This window comes from Elephantulus edwardii, unplaced genomic scaffold (genome assembly GCF_000299155.1).
Source record: "Elephantulus edwardii isolate Elephantulus edwardi_28Jun2011 unplaced genomic scaffold, EleEdw1.0 scaffold00395, whole genome shotgun sequence".
Taxonomy (NCBI): domain Eukaryota; kingdom Metazoa; phylum Chordata; class Mammalia; order Macroscelidea; family Macroscelididae; genus Elephantulus; species Elephantulus edwardii.
This window is the reverse complement of record NW_006400145.1, coordinates 404182-426638: the sequence shown is the minus strand read 5'-3', so window position 1 is coordinate 426638 and position 22457 is coordinate 404182.

Genomic DNA, 22457 nt, shown 5'->3' with positions numbered 1-22457 from the left:
ATTTTTAAAAAAAGAGGCAATGGTGATGAAAGAGGAAGTTCAGTCTGCTTTGAAGGACTTGGCAAAAAATCAAACTCCAGGAATTTTGTGCCAAGAAATCTGGAGGACAATTACTTGGCCAACTGACTGGAAGAGATCCATATTTATTCCCGTTCCAAAAAAAGGTGACCCCACAGAGTGTGGAAATTATCAAACAATATCACTAACATCACACACTAGCAAAATACTGCTGAAGACAATCCAGAAAAGGTTTAAACAGTACATTGACAGAAAACTACCAGAAATAAAAGCTGGGTTTAGAAGAGGTCTTGGCACTAGGGATTTTTTTTTATTAAGTTGTTTATTTTTCATTTCAATGAACATCTACAGAGATTTTGGGATTCCATTCATTCATTGTTGCACCCTTCTCCCCCCCCCCCCCCCCCCCCCCGTTTGCTCCTCTCCTTGAAAAGCAAAAGAAAAACTCCCTCATTGGCACTAGGGATTTTATTGACATGTCAGATGGATCTTGGCAGAAAGCAGAGAATACCAGAGGAATGTCTATCAGTGTTTCATTGATGAGTAGTGATGTCAGTTTGAGGACTAAGGAAGGTGTGTCTGATTCAGGCCATAGTCTTTTCAATATCTTTCTATGCATCTGAGAGCTGGACAATGAATAAGGATGACAGAAAAGAATTGATGCCTTTGAGCTACGATGTTGGAGAAGATCACTGAACATCTCATGAATGGCCAAGAGAACAAACAAATATGTCTTGGAAAGGGTGCAGCCCAATTGCTCTTTGGAGGCAAGTATGATGAGGCTTCGCTTCACATACTTTGGACATGTTGCTAGGAGGTGCTATTTCTTGGAGAGGGCCATGATGCTGGGAAGTGAGGAGGGCTGGTGAAGCAAAAGAAGACCCTAGACCAGGTGGATTGATATGGTGACTGCCACAGTGGGCTCTTGTATGTCAGGAAGTGTGATGATGGACACAGGATAGGGCTGAGCTCAGATCTTTTCTCACAGGGTTACTATGAGTTATACTAGACTCAACGGCACCTAACGACAACATCACCTATATTTTACACCAGACACTCCTCTGGATGCCTACATCAGAAAATCAGTTGCCATCAAGTTGACCCTGATCTGTCCCATGTGTGTTAGAATAGACTTAACTGTGTTCTCAACAGGTGATTTTTTTTATATTTAGATTGCCAGGAATTTCCTTTGAGCTGCTTCTGGGAGGACCTGACCCCCCAACCTTTCAGTGAGCAGCCAAGCACGTCAGTTCTTGTGGTTTAGTGCACCTCTCAAGGACCATGGTGCCAAGATCCATTCAGGGACCATGGAGCCAAGCACCAACTGCTCAGAGACCATCATGGCAAGCATCACTCAGGGACTGTGGTGCCAAGCATCACTCAGGTGTTAGGTGTGTAATTCAAGAACATTTTCTCTCTTGAAAGTGCGACATATTGTATCACTTTTGGTGCATATCTTCATCTATTCAGTGCATAATCAGCAGAGAGCCATATGGGAATGGCAGGCAGTTGGAGAATGCACTGAGTTGATTGCAATCATCTGTATTTATTTATACAGCTGTTCTCTCCCTGGTTCAGGCAGAAGACTCTAGCCTAGAAATCAGAGACAGAACTAAAATTAGGGGTCTTTCTGAAGACTGCTGTGCAGGATCCTGCGTCCTGCGCTCTCAGCAGGGATGTAGAGCCCAAAGATTTTCAAAGTTTTCCTTTGTGTTGTGTTGAAGGTTCCAATTCATAGTGAATGGTGCCAAGAGCTTGAGGCTGTAGGAGAGGTGAGTGTGAAGCATCAATGTCCTACTATCAAGGCCAAATGTGTTCCCTGTATAAGGGCTCTTATCTGGAGTCCTTCAACAGAAAGGGAATAGAAAAGAATGACTGAACTTTGTAATTCTTGGGTTGCCTTCAGCCCACCCCTGCAAAGAAAACTACTAGCAATAAACACAAACCAAGAAGAAGTAAAGAATAACTTCTTTAATGATCTTCAAATAGCCAGGCTTCCTATTTTCAAGTAGGGGGACAGAACGAAGAAATTAGAGCCAACTTTTTCTCTAGTACAAGTTCTTTGAACACAACACTTTCAGTGGAAGGTACTCAAACTAAGTAGCATTAAGTTAGACAATAATTTTTAAAACTAAAGTAGATGCACAGAGAGAAAGACCACAGAAACTGGTTGTGATTGTGGCTTGCATGAATCCTTCAGGAGATTCTGCAATAATGCTGAATTCCTTTTGCATTAGTACCTTCCAGAGAAATCCTTTTATTTCTGTCGGTTCCAATAATGATGTCAATTTAAGATGATTCTTTCCCTTTCTATGTATATCTGCCAAGCCTATATATCACCTTTAAAAGTAAGCATCCTCTCATCCAGGAAATATATTTGGGAACAAAGCTCTTGCTGTGGAATTAATGTAACCACGTGTCTCAATCAGAGAAACAAGGACTTTGGGGAGCTGAGAAGTATCCATCATTACCTAGGGGACCTACAGGATCATTGAAGGAACTAGTTTGACCCGCTCCTGGTCAGCTTTGTTGTTGTAGCTAAGTACTATTGAGTTGACTATGATGTGTAAGGACCCAGTGAACACCATGGATCTGAATCCTGCTCTATCCCTTGCCATGTTCATCTTCTCTGACACACTCAGCACACTCAGCCCACTCTTCCTCTCCTTGTTTGATCTTCATGTTTCTGAGCACAATGTCCTTTGCCAAGGACTGGTTTCTCCTAACAACACATCCAAAGTCTATGAAATGAATTTTCCCTCTCCTAGCCTCCAAAAAGCACCTTGGGTGCACCTTTCCCAGGATGTTTGTTTGTTCTTTTGGCAGGCCATTGGATATTCAACACTCATGATATCCCATGGGTTAGGAATAGAAGAGGTAGAGGATGGTTGATTAGCCCTAGATGATTCTACTTTAAACTCAGCAAGTCTGGAGGATGGTGATCCTTTCTTAGATTCAGGGTCCACACCAGTAATCCTATGGATGTGGGAAGCATTTCGATAGATGGATATGTGCATATAAGCATCATTTGGGGATATATTAAGCTAAGGTGAGGGAGTCAGAAAAAGCTAAGATATGTGACAGATGCCAACAATGATGGGCGATGCTAACCTGAACAAGTACATTTGGAAAGAGTTGACGTTATGAAAATGCCAACTGGAAGGAGTTAAAAGTGGGACCTGCAACCTTATCAACAATAGCTCTGAATCCTGCCCTATCCTGAGCCAACTTCACTGTCTCTGTCACTCCTGACCCCATTGCCACAGTCACTTTGTCAATTCATCTCATGCAGGGTCTTCCTTTCCTGAGCTGATCCTCAATTCTTTCAAGCATAATGTCCTTCTCCAAGAACTAGTCCCTCCTCGCAACAAGCCCAAGGTAGTGAGACAGAGCTCTAAAATCCTTACCCCCAAGAAACAACTTGGTTTCACCCTCTGCTTGACAGATCTATTTGTTCTCTTAGAAGTCCATGGTATATTCAATACTCTTCTCCAGCACCACAACTCAAAGGCATCAATTCTTCTTTTGTCAAGTCTTATAGCAAAAAAATTATGTAATCAAACTTTAGGCTATATATTTTTAATTAAACATATGGATGATGTTCAAGATATATCACTCTGGAAAAAATTCAGGAAATTACAGAACAATGTCTATATTATATTGTAGAAGATACTTCTTTGTGTATATGTGTTGTGGTTGTTATGTGCCATCAAGTCAGAACAAACATATAGCTGACCTTCCAGCAGGTTTTCAGAAGCTGTAAACCACATGAGAAGAGATTGTCAATCTTTCTCTCACAGAGCAACTGGTTGACTCAAACCATCTGCCTTCGAGTTGGCAGCGCAGCACTAGACCACCAAAGCTCCCTACTCTCTGTGTGTCCATATGTATGTTGTTGTTGATTGCTGTTGAGTTGAGCACCACTCATAGCAAAAGTATGAACAAAAGGCCTGAAGCCCCTCTACAACTACCGACATTTATCAAAGTTCATAGAGTTTCCAGAGGCATGTTGTTTAGGAAGTATATGCCACTCCTGCTTCCAAATATATATAAACATACATATATAAACACATACACATAGTACATGTATTTCCTCAACTGTGTGTATTTGCTTATCTCAAAAATATCTCAGTCATCAAGTTAGAACCAATTTATAGCTGACCTTTCTGTGACTTTTCAGAAGGTATAAACCACACAGGAAGAGAATGCCTGTCCTTCTCTCCGGGAGCATCTGGTAGATTCAATCTGTCTCCCTTTGGGTTGTCCTACCCTGCACCACTTATGCTCATTACCACATTCACTTTATCAGTCCATCTCACTGAGGGTCTTCTGTCTTATGTGTCTTCCTCTCTTTTCTTGATCCTCCACCTCTCCCCAGACTAGCATTTCCTAACAACATGCTCAAATTGTAAGAGATGAAGGTTCACCATCCCCGTTTCCAAGGAGCATTCTGGTTGTACCTTCTTCTCCAAGACATACCTGTTTGTTCTCTTGGCAGTCTATGGGATGTTTAATACTATTCCCCAACACCACAACTCAAAGGCATTGATTGTTCTTCTGTCATCCTTATTCTTTGTCTGGTTCTCAGATGCAAAGCCAGTGACTGGAAAAATCATGGCTTTAATTAGGTGCACCTTAGTCTTTAAACTGATATCATTGCTCATCAGGACCTCTTTAAAAATATTAAAGAAACTGATGCCATTGATTGTTTCAAGAGTGAAATAAACAGCTTTTGAACAATATGAATGTACTAGTGAACCAAAAAATAAAGAATAATAAGGCAATAAAAATTGTTTACTATTTTGATAAAAACTCATCAAAGTATGTATTTTAAATGCATTTAGTTTATTGTGTGTGGATAAATTATATTTCAATAAAGTCATAAATGAGAAGAATCAATATAGTGTTAGTCTATTTGGTTACACTCTAGGAAAACAAATAGAAAAGCTAGATTTTTAGATCACAACAGAAATATAAATTGGTGGATACATGAAGGACAAAACAAAGTTCTATGAAAAATTGAAAGAATAAAAACATTTCCATAAATTTAAAGTTGTTGTTATGTGCCATTGAGTTGAAACTGATCCTCCAGAGAGTTTTCAGAGGCTGCAAATTGCATAGGAGATTGCTAATCATTCTCCCATGGAGTTGATTGTTGTTGTTATGTGCCATCAAGATACCTGCAACCCTAAGTGACCCTATGTACAGCAGTTGGGAAGCCTGCTGTGTCCTGAGACAGTCCATTGCCCCAATCACTGTATTGATTCATTTGTATCATCCCTCCACCCTTCCGAGCACAATGTCCTTCTCTAAGGATCAGTCCCTCCTGGCCATGCATCCAAAGTATGTGAGACAGAGCTCCAAAATCCTAGCTTCCAAGGAGAAACTTGGTTTCTTCAAGACAGATCTGTTTGTTTTCTTCGCAGTCCATGTTATGTTCGTGAGTCTTTTCTAGCATCACAATTCGAAGGCATCAATTCTTCTTCAGTCATCTTTATTCATTGTCCATTTCTCTGACGCATAGCAAGTAATTGCAAAGACCATGGCCTGGATCAGGTGCACCTTAGTCTCTAGACTGACATTATTTTTCTCAGTATTCTGGAGAGGTCTCTGACAGCAGATTTTTCCATTGCAATTCAACTTTTGATTTCCTGACTGCTGATGTCAAGAGTGTTGATTATGGAGCCAAGCAAGCTGTAATTGTTAACAACTTCAATCTCTTCTCCATCTATCATGATGCTATCACTTGGTCCCTTGTGAGAATCTTTGTCTTCTTGATTTTAAACATCAATCCATATTGAAGGCTATAGTCCTTAACCTTCTGCAGAAAGCCCTTCAGATCCTCCTCAGTTTCAGCTAGCTAGATTGTGTCATCTGCATAACATAGATTGTTGACAAGTCTTCCTCTAATCCTGGTGCCACATTCCTCCTCACAAAGCCCAGCCTCCCTAATGATCTGTTCTGCATATAGGCTGAATAGGTATGGAGACAGGATGCATCGCTGATGCATACCTTTCCTGATTTTTAACCATGAAGTGTTTCCTTGCTCTATTCTGAGGACTGCCTCCTGGTCCAAGTATAGGTTTTGCGAGTAGCTGGTGCCTTTGAACCACTTGCCTTTGAGTCTGTAGTGTAATTCCTTGTCACTAGGCCAGAGACCTCTGGTTGTCTAGTGGTAAAAAGTTGCACTGCAATCCCAAAGATATACGGTTCAAATTTACCAGCTGCTCCATGGGAGAAGGAGGATCAATTTCTTCCCATGCAATTTGCTGCCTCTGAAAATCCAGTGGAGAGTAAGCTACTGGTCTATTCTGACTCGATGGCACAGAACAACAACCACATGCCTACTATCCAGTAAATAATAGATAACAGGTAATTATTTTATAATATTTAGTTTAGAACTTTTGAGTGGGAAAGGAATTTCTATCAATTATCAGCACCCAGTAGATACAGAGAAAGAATAACAGTAAGTACAATAACCCAGAGTCTAATATCTGACAAGGAAAGATACTGGGAAGAAGGTTAACAGTATTGTCCAAAATATCAAGATAAGACAAGCAATAAATTATTCTTACATTATCTTTCACAGAGGTATGGGTTGAGACATGGGAAGTCATGAAAAGAATGAAGAATGCATGTTCCCAGGAATTGTTCACCTTTTCTGCACAAATGAATGATTTCCCCATGACATCTACTAAAATCTATGGAGAGCTTTCAAAATAAAATACATTAAAACATAAATATAAATACCAATATAAATACCTATATGTTGCTGTTGTTATTGTTATGTACCATCAAGTCACCTGTGACTCATAGGGACCCTATGTACAGCAGCTCTGGACCCTGCCCTGTCCTGAGCCAGTCTTACTGACTTCAACACATCAACCCCTCCATTACCTCAATTACTGTGTCAATCCATTTCATCTGAGGCCTTCTTCTCCTGAGATGTTCCTCCACCCTTGATGTCTGGACTGGTCCCTCCTGGCAACATGCCCAAAGTATGCCAGATCAAGCTTCAAAATCCTTGTCTCCAAGGAGCAACTTGGTTTTACCTTCTCCAGGACAAACCTGTTTGTTCTTTTGGTGGCACATGTATGTTCAATACTCTTCTCCAGCAACACAACTGAAAGGCATCAATTCTTCTTCTATCATCCTTAGTCAGTGTCCAGCTCTCTGATGCATAGCAAGTAATTACAAAGACAATGACATAGATCAAATGCACCTTAGCCACTAGATTGACATCATCATTTTTAACACTTTGGAGAGGTCCTGAATTCCCCAATGCAATTCCTCTTTTGATATCTTGACTACTGGTGCCAAGAATGCTGACTGTGGAGCCAAGCAAGCTGAAATTATTAACAACCTCAGTCTCTTCTCCATCCATCACGGTGCTACCATTTGGTCCAGTGTTGAGAATCTTTGACTTCTTGATGTTAAATTGGAATCAATATTGAAGACTACAGTTCTTGACCTTCTGCAGCAAGTGCTTCAGAACCTCCTCAATTTTGGTAAGCAAGGTTGGAAACATAATGTTGGTTGTTGATGATTCTTCTTTCAATCCTGATGCCACATTCTTCCTCATAAAGTCCAGTCTCCCTGATGATTTGTTCCACATACAGATTGAAAAGGTATAGAGACCGGACCCATCCCTGATGCATTCCTTGCTTGATTTTGAACCATGCAATGTTCTCTGGCTCTGTTCTGACCCCACTGATTCCTGGTCCAAGTAAAGGTTTCACATGAGCACAGTTAAGTGTTCTCATACTCAAGCTTAGCCACAATTTTTTGCAATCTATACAATCAAATGTCTTGGAGCAGTCAATGAAACACAGATAGACATTCCTCTGGTATTACACACAGATGTTGTTTTTGTTAAATGCTGTCGAGTTGTAGACAACTTATAGCAACCCTAAGAATGAAAGACCTGAACACTAGTATACTTTCTTCATTTCTCCAAGTTCATAAGGTTTCCAGATGCAAGCTATTTCAGATGTGGATGCCACTACTGCTTCCAAGCTTGTTTTAATTGGGGAGCTCCATCAAACACTGTCTACCATGGGTGACAAGTATTGCATTTGGGACATCAGGGCACAGTGTTCAGCATCACAGTAACCACAAGTTACCTCTTTACAACAAATCAACAGACCACCACTGCTATACCACCTACAAGAATGTTTGACCAAAAACAATTAAAAACAGGCCTGAGGGACGCAGATTAAAATAACCCACCTTTGGCTTGGTAGCATCACTTTCTTTCCATTAGGACAACTGAGCTCTCTCTATGTTGTTGTTGTTGTTAAATGCCACCGAGTCATAGGCAACACATAGCACCCCTATGAATAAAAGACCTGGACACGTGTAACTTTGTTTCTCCAAGTTCATAGGGTTTCCAGAGCCAAGAAGACAGGCATAAGAGTGCCGAGCATTCCCTACCTGCCCCTCCTAGAGATGCAGGAGGCCATCTGTCATAACTTCCAGCATAAAACCCACTCTCAACACACTCTCCCTTGAGCCTGAAGGTGAGGCCAAGCATTATAGCATTTCAAAATTCCAGCATGCCCACATGCTGGTGGACCGTTAGGCAGAGATTCCAGTTCATCTGGCAAGTCCCATCTACTGACACCCACCTGGGATGAAAAGAAAGGCATAAGACTGCCAAGCGTTCCCTACCTGTCCCTCCTTGAGATGCAAGAGGCCATCACAACTTCCAGCATAAAATCCCCTCACAACACACTAGCATTACACACAGACAGACATTATTCTTTGCTTCTAGCTGACATCCACTGACATTAGTGATAAAGTCTCTAGTGATAAAGCCTTTTATAAACCCAGCTTGTATTTCTGGCAGTTGCTATTTATGTACTGTTTCAGTCATTTTTTTCCAAAATCTTGAGCAGGATTTGGCTTGTGGGTGAAAATAGTACTATTATCCAATGATTTCCATACTCTGTTAGGTCACCTTTTTGTGGAATGGGAATAAATATGGATCTTTTCTACTCAGTTGGCTATGTAGTTGTCCTGCAGATTTCTTGACACAACACAACATGGTGAGCACATCCAGGGCAATGTCTGGTAAAATATGTCAATTGGTATGTCATCAATTCCTGGGGCCTCGTTTTTTGCCAAGTAGTTCAGAACAGCTTTAACTTCTTCCTTCATCCTCATTAGATCTTGATCATATCCCAATTCTTTTTTGTACAGTGACTCTGTATTCCTTTTATCTTCTTTTAATACTTCCTGGATCATTGAATATTCTGCCCACAGTATCCTTAAATATTGCAACTCAAAGCTTGACTTTTTTATTTTTTTTCTATAATTATATTTTATTAATTTTCATAAACATTTACAGAGATTTTGGGTTTCCATTCATTCATTGTTGCACTATTCTCTCTACCCTCCTCCCAGTTTGTTCTTGTCCAAATGCCACAGTGCTTGTCAAAGCCAGTTCTGATTAATCTTCTTTGTCAGTGTGTCCTTTGCCATTCCCTATCACTCCTCCCTGAGAGAGACTTCACCCTGACTCATAAGGAAAAGGGGATGGCGTATTCTCTTAGCTACTTCCTGCTGAAAAGGGACGCTGTGGGTTTCAGGGTGAAGATCTTCTCTCACTACTCTAAAGGGCCCCTTTGGCAGTAGGAAACAATAGACTATTCTGGAGATTGATTTTGGAATTTAGATGCACTCTTATTGATTGTGCTTGGCCATACATGTTCATATCCTTGAAGATGTATCAGGGGGGTGTTGCAACCTAGAAGACACAAATTTGACTAACCAGTTATAAGTACATGAGTCAAAAATTATGGAAAAGTAAAAGAAAAGATTCTTTCATTGTTTTACAAACCCTCCCCCAGGTCCCCTCCACCATGCAGCCCTCGCTCTAGACTCCTGTGATGACAGAAACACCCAGTTATATATCTCTTTTAAACAGTTCCCTCCCTCCTCCGCCTCAGTGCAGCACACATCATTGAACCCATCTTACTCAGTCTCTCCCCAACCCCAAGGACAGTCCCATTCTACAACAGTGGCATCATGTAATATTTGTCCCTTTGTGACTGGGATATTTCACTCAGCATAATGTTCTCCAGAGTCAACCATTTTGAATAATATTGCATGAGTTCCTTGTTTTTTAATGCAGCATAGTATTCCATTGTGCGAATATACCACAGCTTCTCTTGACTATTTTAATAAAATTTTTATTTAAATTGTGATTTTAATGAAAGTTTACAGAAAAGTTGGATTTTCATCCATTTTTTGTTGTACGTTTTTCTCCCTCCCCCTCCCCAAATCCACTTTGCAGTCTACCTCTTATTTTGAACTGTTAGGTCTTTTCTCCATCTGTTCCAATGTAGTGTTCACTATCTATCAACTCTTTTCCTACTTTCCTCCCAATCCCCCATGTCAGTCCTGCTTTATAACAGTGATATTACATAGTATTTGTCCTTTTGGGACTGAACTATTTGAGGCTTGAATTTGTCCTTCTGTTCCTTTAGCTTAAGAAATGCCAAGTGAGTTCATCCTTTTGATTTTCTGACTCCAGCTCTTTGCACATTTCATGATAATATTTTGCTTTGTCTTCTGAGCTTCCTGCCCTTTGAAATCTTCTGTTCAGCTCCTTAACTTCCTGCTTTCTTCTCTTTGCTTTGGCTTGGTGAGCCAAGATACACTGGTATTTGCCCTTTTGAATCAAATGATCACACGAATTAGAATGTTAGAATTAGAAATAGCAAGACAGGGGAGGCAAAAGTTATATGATCCATCAGAACCATGAAGCTGATACTGACATGCATGGAATTAGCATTTTAGATGCATGAATCAAAGGCAGTTGACTGAAATAAGAACTCTCCATCAAACTCTGAACTCTCCATGACAATGTCTCACTGGTACAGATTCTAACCTCATGGTACACACAGATGAAGAAGCAGTACGTACAGCCTCACCTCAGTGGCACACACCCTTCTTCATTACACCCTTTTTGGGGAGCACGAGCTGTCCCTTTAGGGATGGAACTCTCCTAATAAGTCCGTCTATACTTTTCACCTTCACTTCTGCTTCCTTGTCTACTTGACCCTGAACTATAACAAAAATGTTAGTCTACTCCTTTGGCCTTGGTGTACAGCATTATTATTCTGAGCAAGACAAGCATTGGCCCTTGTAAGGGCCCCCATGCTGTACACTAAAGTCAGCTCCTCCCTAAGGACATGAAATTACTGTACACTATGCTACCTTGGGAGATTGGGCCCATCTCCTCCTATAGTCCCTCCTTCTTGGCTTAGTTCTTTATCTTGACTGAGGAGAGCAAACCAGAGCATTGACCCCATAGTAACAACACCAGGAATGAAAAATTGAGGAAGAATGGCATTGCATTCATAGTTGAAAAGACTGGTTTTTTTCAGGTTCTATCATGACGTGTAAAGCCGTGAGTGATAGGATACTATCCACACATGTACACAGATACTTAACAGAACTATTATTCAAATATATACACCAACAGTTAAAGCCAAAGATGAGGAAATAAGGAATCATACAAGTTTTTTGCAGTCTAAAATTGACCAAACATGCAGTCACAATGCATTACTTCTTATTATTGGTGACTGGAATGCAAAGTTGTAAACAAAGAATGGTGGATGAAAAGTGTGGACTTGGTGGTAAAATGAGGTTGTAAGTCAAATTACTGAATTTTGTACTTAAAATAATTTATAAGTTTTTAAGAAACACAAATAGCAATAGTACACATAGACTTCACCTGATAGACTGCATAGTGATCAAACTGACTACAGCTGTGGAAAGAATCATCGGAGAAGCTCAATATCAGCAGTCAAAGCCAAGCCTGGTGCTGACTTTGGAAAAGACCCTAAATTATCCAGTGCAAATTCAAACTGAAGCTCAAGTATATTAAACCAAATCCATAAGAAATAATGTATGGCCTTGAGTCTATCTCATCTGAATTTAAAAATCATCTCAAGAATAGATTGATCACTAACACTCAAAGACCATATGAGTTATGGTTTGACATCAAGGTTATCATCCATGAAGAGAACAGAAGACAGAGGAGAAAGAAAAGACCAAAGTGGATGTCATAAAAGACTCTGAAAACGGCTCTAGTGTGTTGAGGTGTCAAAGGAAGTAAAAGAAATGAACAGAATATTTCAAAGGGTAGTTCAAGATTTTAAAACATGCAAGTAAAGTGTTAGAACTAATGTAAAAAGAGCTGGAGCCAGAGAATAAAAAGTGAAGAACTTGTTCAACATTTCAGTTGAAAGACTGAAAAACAAAGTGAAGCCTTGAGTTGCAATATTTACAGATGCTATGGGCAAAAATCTTGAATGATCCAGGAAGCATCAAAAGAAGATGGAGAGAATACACAGTCATTGTACAAAAAAAATAATTGACCCTGAAATATTTCAAGAAGTAGTATATGTTAAAGAGCCAAAAGATAAAGAAGTGCAAGCTTTCTTATTGCATTGGGGGGGGGGGGGAGGCCCTAGGAATTGATGGGATACCAATTGACATGTTTCATCCAGCTGATGCAGCCCTGGACGTGCTCAGCAGTCTATTTTTTCCATTGCCAAAGAAAGGTGTTCTAACAGAATGTGGAAATCATCAAATAATATAATATCACATGGAAGTCAAATATTGCTGAAGATTATCCAAAAACAGCTACAGCAATATGCTGAGAACTGTCAGAAACAGTTTAGAAGAGGCCATGGCACTAGGAATATCATTGCTGATGTCTCATAGATCATATCTGAAAGCAGAGAATACAACAAGAATGTCTGTTTTAATGACTTTGCAAATGCATTTGACTATGTAGATCATGAGAAATTGTGGCTAACTTTGAGACAAATAGGAATCTCAAAATACCTAGTTGTGCTCATACCAGAACAATTACTTGTACCTAGACACCTAAGCCAAGAAGTTGTCCAAACAAAGCAAAGGAATACTGCATAGTTTAAAATCAAGAAAAATGTGTGTCAGGGTTATATCCTTTCTCCACACCTATTCAATCTGTATGCTAAATAAATCATTCGAGAACCTGGACTTTATGAAGAAAAATGTGGCATCAGGATCAGAGGACAATTCATCAACATCTTTCATTATACAGATGACCCAATCTTGCTTGCTGAAATTAAGGAGGAATTGAGGAACTTGCTGCAGAAGATCAAACACTACAGCAATCAATAAAGATTATATCTCAACATCAGAAGTCAAAAATCCTCACAAATGAGCCAATAAACAGCATCATGACAGAGAAAAGACTGAAGTTGTTAACTGTTTCATCTTACTTGGATTCACAAACAACACAAGAAAATTGGTACCAACTGTCAAGAAATCCAAAGACATGTTGCATTAGGAAAGCCTGCGGTCAAGGATCTCTCAAAAAACCTAAGGAGCAATGATGTCAGTCTAAAAAATAAGGTGCTAAAAAAAAAAAAATAAGAAAAAAAAATAAGGTGCTCATTACTCATGCCATGGTTGTTTTTTTAATATATTTGCTTTTTTAAAATATTTGCTATTCATTTGAGAACTGAACAATGAGGAAGGATGACAGAAGAAGGGTGACATGGAGAAGAGTACTGTATATCCCATGGACTGCCAAAAGAACAAGTAGATATTTCTTGGAGAAAGTACAGCCAGAGTGCTACTTGGAGGTAAAGATAGCAAAGCTTCACCTCAGTTTGGGAATATTGTAAGGAGAGGTTATTCTTTGGAGAGAGAGATCAAGCTTGCAAAGTTAAAGAGTCAGCAAAAGAGAGGAATACCCTCATAGTGACTGCTGCAATGGACTCATGTAGGTTTGTAATAATGAGAATGGCACAGAATAGGATAGGGTTAAGGTACTGAAGCCCTTCAGGGCTCTGTCCTTGAGTATCTGTTCATTATGTTATATCCTTTATCTTCAAACATACCCCTGCTAATCTCATGCAACTCCTTAAGCCAAATGACACGAAGTTCTATATCTGTACATTGACAAAATCAAATCTAATCGCAAACCAGATCTCTCTTCTGGATTTCATTCTTTTACCTCAAGGCCTATTTATCAACTGCAGTTCTTTGTCTAAGGGACATCCCCAAGTTTAAGTTCCTGCACTGACCACACCCTACTAAAGTCTGTTCCAGAAGCTTTTCAAATCAGTCAGTTATAATTATATTTCCCCACTTGCTCTGGCCAAAAACCTTGCTGTCATCCTTTTTGAGCCAACATTTAGAAAACATGTTGGCTGACAACATGAAGCATAATAATAGAAATGCTGTTAGATAGAAAGCCAGTCTTTGTAATGGCATTTGGTATGCTATGTGGAATAAAATAATCTTGACAATTGAATTTTCAGTTATTGAATTCCTGTCTTTGTTCACACAATTGGCATGTTCATACAATGCCACGTGTGTGACGGCTCCTGATTGTGGAACTCAGGTTTTTCTGTGACCTGAATGACTCCTAGGCCATCTCCACCATAATCCCTCCACATTAAGACCTACTGCTGCTCTTGTTAGGTGCCATGGAATGGGCTACAGTGACTCTAAGAACACCAGATCTGAACCTTGACCTATCCTGCTGCACCATCTTCATGATCTCTGATACACTCAAGCTCATTGTTACAATCACTCTGTCAATCTATCTTGTAGGATGTCTTCCTCTCTTTCTCTGACCTTCCACCTTTTCCAGCATGATGGGTTTTCCCCCCCAAGGACTGGCCTTTCCCGACCTACCCAAAATAAGTTAGACAAAGTTTCACCCTCCTTGTCTCCAAGAAGCACCTTGGCTGTACTTTCTCTAAAACAAATTTGTTTGTTTTGCAGGCCATGGGATATTTGAACTCTTCACCAACACCCTAATTTAAAGGTACTGCTTATTCTTCTGCCATCCTTATTCATGAGTCAACTTTTAAAAGTATGTTGTTGCTGTTGTTGTCCTGTACCGTCGAGTCACCTGTGACTCATAGTGACCCTGTGTACAATAGCCATGAGCCTACCCTGTCTTGAACTAGTCTCACTGACTCTGACACACCTACCACTATTATCCCAGTCACTGCATCCATCCATCTCTTCCAGAGTCGTCTTCTCCCATGCTGTCCCTCCACCTTTCCAAGCATGATGTCCTTCTCCAAATATTGGCTGCTCCTGGCCACATGCCTAAAGTGTGTGAGACAGAGCTTCAGAATCTTAACCATCAAGGAGAGACTTGGTTTTACCCTTTCCAAGACAGACCTATTTGTTTTCTTGGAGATCCATGGTATGTTCAAGGCTCTTCTCCACAACTAGAAGTCATTGATTTTCTTCTGTCATCCTGTTTCATTGTCCAGCATATCAAGAAATTGTGAAAACCATGGCCTGGATCAGGAACACCTTAGTCTTTAGATTGGCATCATTGCTTCTCAGTACTCTTGAAAATTCCAGTTTGGATCAGGTGCACCTAGTCTTTAAACTAACATACTTGCTCATTAGGTTTTCCCTATGCAACACATCTTTTGATTTCTTCTTGACTGCTGCTGCTATGGGTATTGATTCTGGATCCAAGCAAGCAAAATGAGATTGTTGACAACTTCAGTCCTTTCTCCCTCTATCATGATGCTGCCTGTTGGTCCAGTGATGAAGATTTTTGTTTTCTTGATGTTAAGATATAAACTGTATAAACTTTATTATAGGTTTTAGTTTTTTATTTTCTGCAGTAAGTTACCAACTCTTCTTCATTTTCCACACACAAGATTATGTCATCTGCGTAACACAGGTTGTTAATGAATCTTCCTCCAATCCTGATCCTTCTTTCCTATTCATATAGTCCAGTTTCTAGAATTATTTGCTGACACACTGATTGAAATAATGGAAATCTAGAGGGTGATGTAGGAAGATCCAAGATTCAACTCTTGGTTCCCCTACATTAAGCTGAGTTCTCAGCCCTGCATCAACAACCCCTTTAGTTCAAAGACGCTCTGTTCACTCAAGCTGAAAAACCATTAGCTTCACACTTCACTACTTTGTCTCACAATGTATCTGATTCACCATTAAATTATCTGTTTCCAAATGCATCTTCAAATACAACCACATCCCACTACCTCTATTGTGGTTCTTGGTGTTGCTATGTACCTTCAAGTTGAAATGAACTCATAGATGACCCCCTAGCAGATTTTCAGAGATAGTAAATCACACAGGAGGAAATTGTCCATCTTTGTCCTGAGAAGCAGCTGACAGATTCAGACTGTGCACCATTTGGTTAGCAACCCATCTCTTTACCACTAAGCCTCCAAAGCTCCCTGCCTCTATGATTGGTCACTTTAATCACCTATCTGCCACCTATCAAAGAGATCTCTGTGAATTAGTGGGTAAGGAGTTGTGCTGCTAGCCCAAAGTCATAGGGTTCAAATCCACCAGAAATACAAGAAAAATAGGCAGCCTCTTCTTTTAAAGCTTTTTTAAAATTTTTATTATATTATTTTTATATGTGTTGTCAAATCAGATCTGACTGGTACACAAGGAGATTGCCCCCTCCTTCTCCAGCAGAGCATCTGGTGGATTTGAATTGCATACCTCTGGAATTGCAGTGCAGCATCTTGCCATTAGGCCACCAGAGCTCCCTTTAGGCAGCTTCTTCTATGGGATTTAGTGGCTAAAGGATCAGCTATGAATAATTCCAACTTGAAGGTACATAAAAACAACAACAATATCATATATCAAAGGCCTATGCTTGGCTAACAGATATCTGATGGTATAGAACATCATATGTTGCAAGTTCTTAACCTAGACAAGTAATAAGTAGACTGTGTAATTAACCAGTTGTCATTGTTGTTATGTGCTGTCAAGTGGCCTGCAACTCATAGAAATCTTATGTTAACAGTTCTAAACCTTGTCCTATCCTAAGTCAGTCTGTCTCCAATACACCTAACCCCATTACCCCAGGACTCCATCTCATCCTGGATCTTCCTCCCCTGCATTGTTCCTCTACCCTTCAGGGCATGATGTCCCTCTCCAAGGACTGGCCCCTGCTGGCAACAAGCCCAAAGTATGTCAGACAGAGCTTCAAAAATCCTTAACTCCAAGGAGCAACTTGGTTTCATCCTCTCTAGGACAAACTTGTTGGTTTTCTTGACCATCCATGGAATGTTCAATACTCTTCTCCAGCACAGCTCAAAAGCATCAATCCTCCTTCTATCATCTTTAGTCATTGTCCAGCTCTCTGATGTATAGCAACTCAGAGTCATTTCCAATTTGGTCAAGAGAAGACAAAAAGTGAAGCAGCACTCTAGAAAAAGGAAACTCATGCTACTATGTCAAAGTCTTGAAGGGTAAGTTCCTCTGAAATATTATCTTTGGAAAACATGGCAAACATTTGGCACAGTCCATGGTGAGCTGTGCTGCTAACCTTCAAAGGCCTCATGTTTCCAGCAGTTTTAATTCACCAGCTGCTCTTAGAGAGAAAGATGGTCTCCTTCTGTAAAGATTACTACCTCCAAAATGGAATGGAGAATCAACTAGATGGTGATGTGCCTGATTTTGTTTTGAGGAGATATGCGAAAAGAAATCCCAACTGAGTAGCTGATAATGCTATTCACTCTCTTCTACATCTGGTGAAAGACACTTTGGTCCAAAACCAGCAGACCCAAGACTGACGATTCAAAAGGAAGACAAGAGCTCTGGTGAAAGCCTGGGTGAGATATGTGGGAGCATGCTGTTCCTGTGGAGAAATATCCTAGAATACCAAAGGATGTTCATCACCATGCATCTTTGCCATATTTGACTCATAAAGATTGTGTCCTTCTTGAAAGATCTGGGATCAGATTTTGTTATTCGTTAGTGTTATTTGGCTTGTTTTGCCAAATAGAGGGGAGGGGGGAAAGACTTCAATCTTTTTATTAATAACAAAACTACCTTTGATTTTGAAAGTTTCACCTAAAAGACTTTTGGAAGAAACATGTTGGGTCGAATAGGTCTATATCGTGGTGCACCCAAATTATTTCTACTCCCTTTCCTTCTGTACCGTTCCTGCAAAATATGGGCCGTTCTCTTATCTGCTTGGTATTTCCTCACATTTTCACTTGGAGAGGGGAGAGAAACATTTCAAACTCATTGCCATTGAGTCAGAATCATCTCATAGTAGATGCTCCAGCAGGTTTTCAGATTGTACACAAGAGATTTCCAAGAAGCAGCTGGTGAATTCAAACTACCTGCTTCGAGGGTGATGGCACAACTCCTTACTTGTCACTGTCCCTTCCCTGGCAACCAACAGCGACACCCTGATAAGAGACACACCACTCCTGGAGACAATCAGAGAGTCAATTCAGCTCAATTTTATTGGGATCTGCAGTGCACTTATATACGAACACATAAACAGGAAGACAGGATAGGGTGGGCTTACAGATGTGGGACATGAGGATTGGATAGGAGAACCTCAGCCTGGTGCAGACCACTCCCAGCTCAACAGATGCAGCAGCCGTCTAGCCAGGTGGCGAGCTTTCTCAAGCTAGTACAGCCAAACACCGGGGAGCTTTCTCTACTCCGTAATAAAGGCCATTGCGAGGCCTGCACTTATCCGGAGCTTAGGAGATCTGTCCTGGCCAGAGTCCCTCCCTTCCTCCCCAACATTCCCCAACACTAACCCACTAGGACAGCAGAGTTCCTTATATTGCCATCTGTGAATGCCCTGCCTGGATGCATACAACACAGTGAATCGCTGCCGGGCTAGTTGGTATGCTCATGTCCATTGTGGAGGTCATGGTGTACCCTGAGTGTTTCCAATCTAGAGGGTCCATCTCCCAGCATTTATACCAGACAAATTGAAGATTTCAGTGGCTAATTTAAGGAAATAGATTGCCAAGCCTTTCTTCTTAGTCTACCTTAATCTTAAAGCTTTGCTGAATGCTATCCATCATAGATGACCATACTGAAATAATAATGGTGGTCATACAGCCCATAGGGAGTTGTGTTGTTAACCCCAAAGCAGCACTGAGGGGAGCACTGGTGGCTTAGTGGGACAGAGTCGTGCTGCCAATCCAAAAGAAGCACCCAGCTAGCGATTTGGATCCACCAGTGACTCTGAGGGAGAAAGATGGGCAGTTTTTCTCATGCCATTTACAGCCTCGAAAAACCCACTAGAGAGACAGCTGTGAGTTGGTTCCAACTCAACAGCAATGAGTTGAATGAAATTGAGTTGAGCAGATCACTTTCAGCATTACAGCAACGCTCAAGCACCCACAGTCACGAGCCTGACAGATGTGTGACAGCAGCTATTTCTAACTGGGGAGAAAAATTCTCTCATTAGAAGAAGTCCTTGTTCTAGGAAATCGACTCTTTCCCTCACAACTGATACTAGTCTCTCGGCAGAAGAATTTAACTATTTCTCTCCTCAGGTCTTACTTTGTCATATACTAAATTGTTCTTATTGTGCCACATGGTATAACTGTAAGGACTGCAATCATTCTGTCCCCTTTCAGGTCTTGCCTTCTCACCAGTGCCTTCCAGCCAGGTGGAATCTAGTGGACTCTGGAGGACAGTATTTTCTAGGGGAGTGTTAATCCAGGCAAAGCACAATCCTGCGGCACTTGAGTGTCTGGATTTGAATCAAAGCAGTCTGGAGTGGAATCCCTATCCTACTTAACCAACTGGCCACTTTGGCTGACTGCTAACTCTCTCCAAACCTCAATTCCTTCACTGGTAAATTGAGACTAATAAAGTGTAAGAACAGTGGGGTTGTTGTGACAAGTAAATGAAGCAAGTAAATGTAAAGCACGTAGCACTGTGTCTGGCACACGAAAAAAAAAAAGATTTAATAAATGGTAGCTTAAAAAAATTATTACCACTATTAGCATTAGCATTAAACCTTTATGAAGAAAGAAAAATCTTTTCACCATGTGTTAAACTATTTCAATACATAAGACAGTTTAGAGGAAGAGATTTTACTGAAACTCATTGCTGGGGAATCGGTGCCCTAGCCCACGGAGTCTTCAACGGTGACCCTAGGAGGGGAAGAACGAGAATGGGGGAGACAGGAGACACAGAAGCACGGAGACAAGTTGAGATTCCAATCAAGTCTCGATTTTATTGAAAGCACTCACAGCTTATATACAGGAGTACAGTGGGGGTGGGGAGTGGAAAGGAGAAGTAAGGTTACTTAGCAGGGTGTTCCCAGTAAACCAAAACCTATCCTCCCAGGGTGGGGCAACATGTCCAGACATGTCCTTAGAGAATTACAAAATGGCTTCAGCTAGGTTGAACTAGGAGCCCCCAAAAGATCCTCCCTGTTTTTATAATTATTTGAAGACTGCAAAAGCGCAACAGGATTACCTTTGGTGCTCTCCTGTTTAACCATGTATGAAACCGGTGCCTGTCTTAGGTTGGACACTGCACTGACTGATCTTACCCATCATGGGCTAACCCAGCAGCTACGGCGGGTCGCCTGTCTTAGGTTGAAACAGGGGCTGGTGTCTCTTACCCGTCTCTGGCTGCCCAGTTTATTAGCCTGTATCATCAAGGATTTTCTTTATCGGCCATTTGCAGTCTTTGATAATGGACTTGTATAGGACAGGAGGCTATGGATTCGACCTGCTGCTTGATAAAGCATGTAAGCCTCTGAATTGCCCAGGGGACAAAAGAAATAAGCAAAAGAAAGCCTATTAAGGGCCCCCAAAAAGAGTGACTGGTCTTTGACCAAGTCCCCTTAACTTTTTTGGCCACAATTGATTGATTATACATTCTTTTGCTTTAAATTTTTGTCACAATATGCACTAACCCAATTAAAAACTTAGCCGTGTGGACTTCTTGTGTTGAAGCTACAGCAGAAGTAGAGACAGCAGAAATCATAGGGATAAGAGAAACAATTTCTACAATAACAAGACCTACAGCTCTCTTGGTTCTTAATGATAACTTATATAACTCTTTTAAAATTTGCAAGCCATTATTATCATACCAAATTCATTTAACTTTACCAATGTCATAACAAGAGGAAGATTCTTTAGAATAACAGCTGAATCATCTTTGGTAACAGAGCTAATATAGTTAGAAATTTTACAGGAACAATTTACATTAAATTATGGATAAACACCAGTGATTACATTATTACCAATCAATAAGACATATGGTTCAGGTATACATGACATAGCTGTCACGTGTGACATTATCTCCCTTACATTTATCTTTTGGGACACAGGAGACATTTAGAGAATGCATACTAGCAGCTAATTTCCACAATTTAGTTTGAAAGTTCTTCATATCAATAGTCCACATTCCTCCCATGAATCTTTTCATAGAAAGTCCGGGACCATGTATGGAGAGGTGACCAGTCCCCAAGCGAGGTAGCATTCCAACAGTTGGTCCTTTAAAAATTATATTATCAGTTAGATAAGAGAATGGCCATAGCGTTGTTATGATGACATTTTCTCCAAGGTGGTTGCCAGATGCCAGCACGACCTTTCTCAAAACATGAGGGAAAGTTGGCATCTGCTGGAAAGATGGCGTTTATTCTACCTGCTCCATATCCAGAAGCTCGTCAGTCGGAAGCTAAATAATTCAATTGTACAGTCCATGATGGGTTTCCATTGCAGATAAATAATTTTTGATAGTAGAAAGAGTACATTCTAGAATACCTTGTTTTCGAGGATTGTAAGGAAACTCAGTTTAATGATAAATAGTAAAATATTTACAAAAGTTTTGAAAACTTTTGCTGGTATAGCTAGGAGCGTTATTAATCTAGATTATTTTAGGAGTTTCTAATATCAAAAAAGCTAATAAACAATGTTTTATAACGTATTTAGTTGCTTTTTAAGATAAACAAGATATTACCACAAAACCAGAACTCATATTAAAAATAACATGAACAATTTGCAATTTTTCAAATTTGGGAATGTGAACCGCATTCACTTGTCAAATATAATTTGGCAATAATCCTCTAAGACGCACCTTAAAATGTGGAACAGGTAACAGAGACAAACATTTTACATATGATTTTGCAATATACTTAGCAATCTCTTCCAGAATATGAGACACCCCATGTAAATATTCACTATAGCATAATGACTATAATGAAATTGTTTTGTTTTTGCTAAATTAAAATCCATTAAACATTTACTAGCCAATTTATTTTATTTCACTAAAAGTCCTGGCAAAAAGAATGAGACTCAATATGACTGAAAAAAATATGACTATCTCTTTGTCTAATTAACAATTGTATATGAAGAAATAATTATGAAACCATAGAATTTTTGTTCTGATAATATTCACTGTATTAATAATTGGAAGTGCATTCACTATGAAAATTATATATGTTTATATATAAAAACATATATATAGTTTTAGACTATAGACTGAGGGCAATTATTAGTACTTGCTCAACAGCTTTCAATTTGGCCTGTAAGTGCTAAAAATGATGAATACTCAACTATTTTAAAGATTTCCAATTGGTTCAAAAACAGCCCTTTCTCTGGAAGATCCATCAGTAAATATTACAAGAGCAT